Here is a 9,654-nt window from a genome sequence, read left to right on the forward strand (position 1 = left end):
TGTGTCTACCTCGACAAACTATCTGGGGGAAACCAAGGTTAGGTTAGGGACTCCAGGTTGTTGTTTATAGTAAGATTATGTCCTTTTACACGCCGTTTTACGTTGGGTCTTTGACGCCGAGTCCCATGTTAAAATGGAAGACGCTGCTTAAGCACATTATTGTAGACATCGTGGGATGTGCGACGATAGAATTATACTATTGGTATTGATATTAAAATGTAGGGGGTGTACGGAAACTGCTGGTTATTGTGGCCGCAGGCTCTAATTTCCTGCCGTTAACAGAGGGCGTTTAATTAAGAGGTCTATCGCCTCCGCGTCAAGAGATTGCTCTCTATCAGAGCAGGCTTATCGCAGGCCAGAGTATCATCGCCTCTGGCCGCCGATAACACGGCTCTGATTCTCTTCTGTGGCTGCAAGTGAGGCACAAAAACTCAGGGATTGCCGCTGCAAAATTAGTTTGTCGGGCTTCGTTCTCTGCAAATTATGCGCATCAATACTCGTGCAATTTATTCTATATTAACATAATATTCCAGTGGTTTAATTTACTTGCTTGTAACTGCAAGCTGTACAGTACTCAGATCTACCACTTACTTTCATAAGAGGTCGCTGATGTAGCAGGTGTTGTGAGAACAACTACCTAATAGGTGTTATTTGTTACAGTTGTACATAGTATCCCTGGTGCCTAATGTTACAGGTCTACATCGTATCTCAGTGTGATGAAGTAGCAGGTAGGAACATGGTACAGGTATAATCATGTGTTCATTGTTATTATACAAGATTAACTATCATACTGGCGTTATCATACAGGAGATTTTATATAAGGGATCTTATTTGTCAACAAGTACTGCTGCTATTGAGTATCAGGGGTGGGTTTTTATTATAGGTAGTTGGTGCTATTTCGTGCTATGTTATTCGCAATTATGGAGCAGGTCGAGTAATTTATCATGTGCAATTATGAGAAAAGTGCAAAAATTCAGTAGCTGCATATATATGTATCTGCATTTATGTGCAATTGTGCATTTATTTTTATGGTGCAGCATGTATGTAACAGGTGTAAAATACATCATGCGTATGGTGCAGCATGTACGCAACAGGTGTAGGTTACATCATGCGTATGGTGAAGCATGTACGCAACAGGTGTAGGTTACATCATGCGTATGGTGCAGCATGTATGCAACAGGTGTAGGTTGCATCATGCGTATGGTGCAGCATGTCCGCGATAGGTGTAGGTTACATCATGCGTATGGTGCAGCATGTGCCATCGGGTAGCAGGTTTTCCGATGTGGTGCCGCTAATTGCCCGCTAATATTGCCACCGATACTACGCCCTGCGAGCCTCGAGGAGCCGACCCTTAACTGAGCGTTACGTCATATATCTTCTATGCACAAAGTCCGTAATCTATTCCTATATGCCTGGAAAACAACAACCACGCTCCCCACAAAAATACTAACAAACTTACAATTATGACATAGACACGAAAGAGAACATACATCCTTTTTTAAACACTACTATCGGGAACATGTGACTCTTAGAATTCACATGCGAAACACACTTAAATCACAAAAAAATTTCACACACAGCTTATAATAAAAACACAGCACACACGATCACACACACAGAATTATAATAAGCACAATGCACCTCATTTCTTCAGGGCCCACGGTTCCGCTGAAGGGCCGCCCTTGTCGTCCGCCGTTCCCTAGGCATCGCCCCCACCGAGGCCCTGGAGTTAGCGTACAACGCAGAGCAGCCAATTAGGAAATTTTTCATCTGAGTAATAGGTTTTTAATTTCCCCCATTCCCCTCCGGGTCCAGGACTGGGCGAATTTTCAATTTAAGTTGTAGTCTCTACCACCACCAAATGATGGTTGGACAAACGAAGTCTCATCAATCCAAGCGTCAACTCATTCTAGAAACTCGATGATAAACAGGTTTGGGATCTTACGATATTTGTTTACTAAGCAGATGTTCCCCAATAAACATCAGTAGATAGTTCTTGACTTCTAGCTTCCTAACATCTAGCTTCTTTTCTAGCTCCTTGTCATTTAGCTTCTCGTCTTTTAGCTTCTTGACTTCTAACTTCCTGACTTCTAGTTCACACCCTCAAAACAGTTTGTGTATGAACAGTCTGTATTTGGGTCCTATAACTATAATATGTACCTTATTTCTACCGTCTTTTTGGTCTTCGCGGTGATGAATTAAGTCGTCTAATGAAACTTATCCATCTAGGAACTTCTTTCTTGTATGCGACTCCGTTAGTGTCACTATAAATAAACTACCTTCGTCTGCCGCCTCTGCCAATAAAATACCGGAGTTTCTAGTAGCAACGAAACCGCTGTGCCCATATTTTTGGGTTAGCAGCTAGAGTTATATCAGCTCGACCTGCCTAAGTAAGTCCATAAGCCCTAGGGCTGACCTCTTGCCCGCAGTGTTTCTCTGTCTCTTACGTATGATGCACTCAGTGGGGCAGCAACGCCTGCAAGGTCGATCCTATTTTATTGGCTGGTGTCCCTCGAGAGATTAACCCTCTACCGCCTGACATTGTTAACTGGAGTAATGTTGTCACAAATCTACTTCCCAAAAAGGATACTTTCTAGTGAGCACAAAATGACTTGCACTGATGGTTGCCGCCACTTACAACAACTTTAAAATGTTCTCTGTTGCATACAAACGTCCTCAGGTTGCTACACTCAATAGTTTATGTATAATTTATGATGAAAGTTGTTCCCGACGTATTGACATACGGCGGCAGAGGGTTAAGACCGTGACTTGAGGCTCTGGCGAAGACTTCACTATTCGATGGTTCATGTACGATCGATCACACAGCTGCCCACATACATGACTCACGCAACACATGCTCAGTGCCTACAGAGCATAACCTTGCAGAATATGCTGTGCACATGCGAGAGACACGCGGCACACCCTTAACACCCACGCTCACGCCGTCGCCATGACAACGCCGATGCCCGCACCTTGCGTTTGCGTTAAAGAGAATTGCCTCGGCCGTCCAGCCTGCGTCCACTTAGTTTCGTCTGTGCTCAGAGTTGTTTTAAATAGAATATCATCTTATTGTAGAATATCATCGATGCGCCAAACTATGTTTTATTTGAAGTAAAAAGTAAACCCGGAAAATAAAGTTTTAAGACGTAGATGCAATTCATTTAAACTGAGCACTTAAAATAATTATTCAATACAAGTGTGTTCCTTCTGACTCACTTGCGTCCGTGCCCACAGAACCCTGAGTAATTCACGATTGACCCTATTTTCCTAGTTTATTTGTTTTCTTTAAGAGAAGGTGGAGTCGCGCGATTCATGTGCATCGAGGATGGCTCAAGCCCAGACAATGAAGACGTATAAATGATTGTTTCAGACTCCATTATTGCCGCAGCTCGGCAGTGGAAGTCTTGCCAATTTGCTTGAGTGCTCAGCGTCTCCAGGGGGCAGCTATACGGGCGTCGTTAGCGCAAGTCAAGGAGATTGAGAATGTCGCGCCCATGAAAATGGCGTACGTGGCAACAAAGTTTAAATTGTATGGATTACTGTAAGAAGATTTGATAATACACTCACAATAAAAATATAAGGGCTACTGTCTGAAGATTGCAGTCTCACGTCACTAGAATAGTCTACGGATTATTGTTTTCATATTTGAATATCAATTTGCTAAAAGTCTGCGGATTGTTTAACAAACATTTGAGTATCTCATCCCAGTCGAAATGTGCGCAGTATTGAAGCAACCTACAAGAATAGGTGCTACAGTAGTCAAATGTCCATGAGATGCAAATTTGTCTTAAAAAATAGCAGGAAAAAATATATTTATTAGCTTTTGGCAATAGAATCAAGTAAACACTGTTCCGGTGCATTATTTGCTTAGACACCTTAACGCAATATTTCGTGCCGTTAACATTCCTCAATAAAGCTGACTCGTCATTTTCGTTTTTTTTTGCATAAAAAATAACAGTTGCCAGGCTTGCAACAGAGAAGTGGAAGCTCGTGTGAGTGGAAGTGACTTCCATTCACTCAGCCTGTAGAGAAGCGCGCTTTGATGGCTAGATAGCGTAACGATAGAGTGACGTTTTCCTAAATTCATTTGCTTGACGAATCCATGACAATCGGTCCAGCATAGTTGAGCGAACGGCCAAGCCTTCCTCGGTGTATAGATTGAAATAGAGAGGTGTAATAGAGTGGTGGAATGGACTGATGAAAAAGAGTGGTGGAATGGAGTATTGATTGAAACAGAGTATTGAAACAGAGTGGCCGAACAGAGATTTGACAACACTGCGATTTGACAATAATATTAGACAATACGGAGTGAACTTTTAATAATTTTTTTTAATGTTTTTCACATTTTAAATATGATGCGATGTGGGGGGGGGGAAGATAAAGATGACGAGAATCGAAGATGGTGAAGGTGATGGGTGATTCGCTCGAGCGTTGGGAGTTAGATAAGGGAAATCAGTTGTTGCGAGGTCGTCATTCTAGTTGCTATAGCAAACCCCTTTTTTGTTGTTGTAGCACAAAGACAGTATGGAAAAGACAGTAGGAGATGAAAAATGTGCATTGCGCAAGATTGGGTGGGATGTAGGTGAGTGGGGTTGGGAACCCGACAGGGCTTTGGATGGTTTAAGCGGGTGGGTGATAAGAAGGTTGTAATTCTTTATTTACTTTATTTACACTTTTCAATACTGTTAAACAAAAGCCGATAGCAGTATCGGGCAGTCGGAAGAGTGGAGCGTCGATTTATTTGAAGTTTGAATGGAATATTTGTCGGTATTATTGGGTTAATTTTTTCAGCCGGATGCGGTTGGTCTAAGGTCTCGAGCGTTCTGGCAATTAAGTTTGATGGTGGGTTGGATGAGGATGAGTGAGGGCGACGTGATGAGTGAGATGGGACTTTAGGTCGTGATGATGATAGTGGTGGGTTACTGCCTTTTGCCCTCTGGGATAAGCCCGTCGGGATTGAGGCAGAAGTACCACCTGGAAGAGGGTGTGGAGGGAAAACACAGCTGTATGATGGGGTGCAGTTGTATGCACAAAAGAAGAGTGCAAACAGAGTGAAAAAAGTAGAGTCACTAGTTCCTAGCGACACACACTCACGGTAAGAAGGCTGCTAGATCCAAGTGGGTCACAAGAGAGACAGAGAACAAAGCACGGTAACAACCACGAACAATAAACAAGGGGGCCGTAAGTCGGCCCCCTGACGACTGACGACTCGGCTGACGACTCTCGGCGAGAGTCGTCAGCCTGTATTCGTGTTCAGAGCGAACTGCACCTGGGGGCGTTCGTTCAATTATTGACGACATTGAGGATAGCCAGACATATCATGATATGTCTGACATATCATGATATGATTGCATGATATGTCATGCAATGATGTCTGGCTGGATAGCCAGACATATCATTGCAGATAGCCAGTTGTGTACGTGGCTGAGATGTGTGAGGTTGGTGGCTACGTGTACGAGGATGGTGGTCTGGGACCTAGTGCGAGTATTCAGGAGCTATGGAGTGTGGAATTATTGTTGTTGTCAGGCTATGGCATGTGGAGATAGTGTAAGTGGGTTGAATATGTGTGGGTTGTATGTTTTGATAGTGGGCCATGTTTTTTACGCTTGTTAGTAGAGGACTGGTAATGGCGGGATGTTGCAATATTCGTGTAGTGTTTTTGAAGATATATTGGCGAAAAGTGTAAAGAAGGACGTATCAAGAGGCAAACTGCTGTTCACCCCTGAAACATATTTGAGCATCCCACTCAAATTACAAGATTTTCCAGATATACGAAGTGCCTTTTGGATCAGTGTGTTAGCCAACTATTGCATACTCTCTTTGCATTCGTCATAAGTCCATACCGAGTATACTTTTGACATCCTGCACGTGCCAAAACTTGGTTTCCGTTTGGTTTCCTTTGTTTCCATTAACTCGCATTCTTATCTAGAGCTTCTTTGCTTCAAGGCATTCGCACGTCTTCATTGCAGGTATAATTAAATTTTGATAATTGTTCGCTCGGTCGGCAAAAATTGTAACGCTGGCTTGTTGAGGGCGATTATGAGGAGGAGACGTGGGCAGCAGTTTTGTTCATCTAAGAAACCAAAAAGATCAACAGAGAAAAAGTTCCCTTGTTGCAAGCTTTTGATATTTCAGAAATTATCAAATGAATTCGTAAGTGAATTTGTATTTTTTTGTGCTTGTTAACAAATTTGTGCTAAATTAATATATGCTTTAGATTGCACCAACTTACTAGCGTGCGATGATCACGTCACTCTGGCGCTCTGAGGGAAATGAGTCATACACGCAACACTCATTCATATATGGCAGTAATTTCGTTGGCCACCTGATGGCCAATACCGAGCCAACAATAAATTTCAACTGAGTGCTTGGGTGTGGCCGCATCGTTTACTTCAGTGTTGGATATCACTGACGGTTTACCAACGGCCGACGTTTGTCTGCTGCTGCCACGGCTTCAGTTTACAAAATAGGTTACTCGAGGGCGTCTGGGTGGCAGCGCCTCAACATACACAAAGAATAATAAGCGAGCGGCAGCTGCTTTGAATGTACAGCAGAGGCGGCGGCCTTCGTAAATTCTCATGTTGCAGTGTGAGAAGTTTGATACTGCACGCAAGAAAAGAGCTAGTCATCGCTAGAGAACTTCTTTTCTGGAAAATTTTCGATACTCCCTTTTCTGGTAAAGTTTGAATGTGGGGCGTTTGTTTTGGAACTCAGCCTCATTGCATCGATTTTCTTGTTAGTGAGTATATTTTGGAAAATATTTAAGTGGTATGACGCAAACAAGGCGTCGCTGCTGCATTTTTTTCGTTCAGTTGCGTGACACTGAACTTTTTTTCTGGTTGCAGTTTTCGATATAAACTCAGCTTCCATCGATCATTCATGATTCTGGTTTCATGTTCATTCTTCATATTCAGTTAGTTGATTCATATCAGGCAATGATGATTCACTTGTAATTAGTTCACTTATTAGTTTACACGCCTTGTGACCTCCAATCATCGTTTTTTTATTTATTTACTCATAAATTTTTTCAAAAAAATTATCGGTTGGAGTGGGAAATTTTAAGTATTCCTACTACGCCGGGGAAGAAAAACTAGCTTTACCTGAAATAAAATTTTAGTTTAATGAATGTGAAGGAAAGGATGTACGGCGTGCATAGTTCTAAGAAATTCAGATAATGCTTTATCAATCATTATAGACATTTTTTATTCTTGATTTACTAGTAGAATGAATATGTCGCTTTTTTATTTTTTTTTCTGATTTGCCAAAAATTATATGGAACAATTATTTACTTCTCTCTTAACATCGAAAATGTCCTAAAAATTATATAGAAAACAATTACCGTAACCAGATGATCTTCGGTAGTCACCGAGGTTCTACTTGAGAAAATTTATGTTGCCACTGTTGCCAATTGAGTACAATGGGGGTTAAAGTTTTTATTTTAGTTGGAATGTCGCAAACCACTTTGAATTATGCACGAGGGAGTTTACATTCTGCCCTCAGGGTTTTTTTATGTTGAGGGCTGAGCCCCAGGACGAGAACCTGCAGCCGACGTAGGGCCATGCAGCCCAAGGCAAAGCAGATTAACGTAGGTAAAGGCAGGCCGAGGCAGAGCAAGCTAACGTGAGCAATACAGGCCAAGGCATGACAGGTTATGGCAGGTCAAAGCAAGGCCGGCTAATGTAGATCATAACAGGTTAATTTAACTCACGGCAGGTCAAGGCCGTGAGGCAGGTCAAGGCCAATTACCGTGACCGGCCTTGGTCACGGTAATTCTTTTCAAGATCGTCTAAATGGTCGTCTTGTAACACAACATTGTTATCATGTTTGGCAGCCTTATTATAACAGAAGATTGGAAACTGATGGAGAAAAAGTCAAATCTTTGAAAAATAAGCCGTCATTAGGTAAATTTAGGCTCGATTTATACATTGCTGCGGACAATTTCATTGTCAACCAGAGACATAACTTAGGATTTAAGGGGCTTTTTAGGGCAAATGAAGTCATTCATTGGTGATCAATAGACCTTGTAATTTCGATTGTATGTGTATTTGTTTTCTCTTTTTTTTTTTGGTCTGGATGAATAATTTATTTCAGGTGGAATACAGCAGTGGACAACGTACTATGTCTCAAAAATCTATCTCAACTCAATACAACAAATGAACTCACATCAAAATTCTTTATTACAACACTCAAATGCAAATTTTTATCATAATTCTGTTGCCATTCTCTATCACTAATTTGTAGCACAATTCCCTGTTATCACTCTCTATTACTCCTCTCTATCGCAACTCTCCATCATAACTCTCTATCACAACTCTCTATCACAACTCTCTATCACAACTCTCCATCATAACTCTCTATCACAACTCTCTATCACAACTATCCATCACAACTATTCGGTACAATTCGAACCGTCCTTCATCCTCTTGATCGTTCAGTACCGAGTAACGCGATCAAATTATTATCAACCAATGAAAAGAAAATAAGACTTCAAGTCGCGGTAAATTAATAAGAGTTTTCTGACAGCCTCATTTCGCTTCCAGCGTCGCTGTTTCATCTCCAACAAAATTCATCAATGCAAATTTTTGATTCTGACTCAATCTTGATTCTATCGGAAAACTCCAGACTTTATATTCAGCTGCAGCGAGGCGAAAATTACGCCAGTCGGGAAACTTTTGAGACGAAAAATTTTGCCCACGCAACTTGCTCGCGAGACTCTGCATCTTTTATTCTCTACAAACTTTGCCTCAAATTTTAATTAGCAGCGACTGGCTGCAGAAATGTGCAACGGTTTTTGATGTCCAGGCATCTGCATCATTAAAATTCCAACATAGTTCCTCTTATTTGTAGTTTTTGTTACTAATAAATGAATTATTTAAGACGTAATCTATGTAACTATTCTTCCTATGTTCATCTCTATGATATTCATCCACTGAATCATCATTTGTGAAGATTGATGCTCAGGTACAATGCGCCCAATCCCTCATTTCTCATCCGTGAACCCGGTAGCAAATTTATCTTGCAGCGAAGACTTATTCTTGGGAGAAATTCACAGAATCTGGTGATGTAACTGTCATTTTTCTTTGGCAGGCGATCTGTGTCGTACAAGGAAAAACGAACGGAACAAGAGCAGCGATCTGAACAGGAGCATCGAGCTGAACAAGAGCAACGAGCGGAACAGGAGCAACGAGCGGAACAGCAGCATCACTAGTTCTGCCACCGCGGCCATCGCAACAATGACCAGCAGCTTCCCAAGCCTGCACAAGGTAAGACGTTCTTTAAGTGCTGTCTACGATCCAACGAAAAGACGGACGCATGTGGCGCGAGGGAGTTGCTTAGGTTCCTTGGGCATTGTTGGGTGCACGTCAGTCTGGGCGATGAGCCTTCAGGCACGTCAGTCTGGACGATGAGCCTTCAGGCACGTCAGTCTGGACGATGAGCCTTCAGGCACGTCAGTCTGGACGATGAGCCTTCAGGCACGTCAGTCTGGACGATGAGCCTTCAGGCACGTCAGTCTGGACGATGAGCCTTCAGGCACGTCAGTCTGGACGATGAGCCTTCAGGCACGTCAGTCTGGACGATGAGCCTTCAGGCACGTCAGTCTGGACGATGAGCCTTCAGGCACGTCAGTCTGGACGATGAGCCTTCAGGCACGTC

This window comes from Hyalella azteca, unplaced genomic scaffold, assembly GCF_000764305.2.
Source record: "Hyalella azteca isolate HAZT.00-mixed unplaced genomic scaffold, Hazt_2.0.2 contig6466, whole genome shotgun sequence".
Classification (NCBI taxonomy): Eukaryota; Metazoa; Arthropoda; class Malacostraca; order Amphipoda; family Hyalellidae; genus Hyalella; species Hyalella azteca.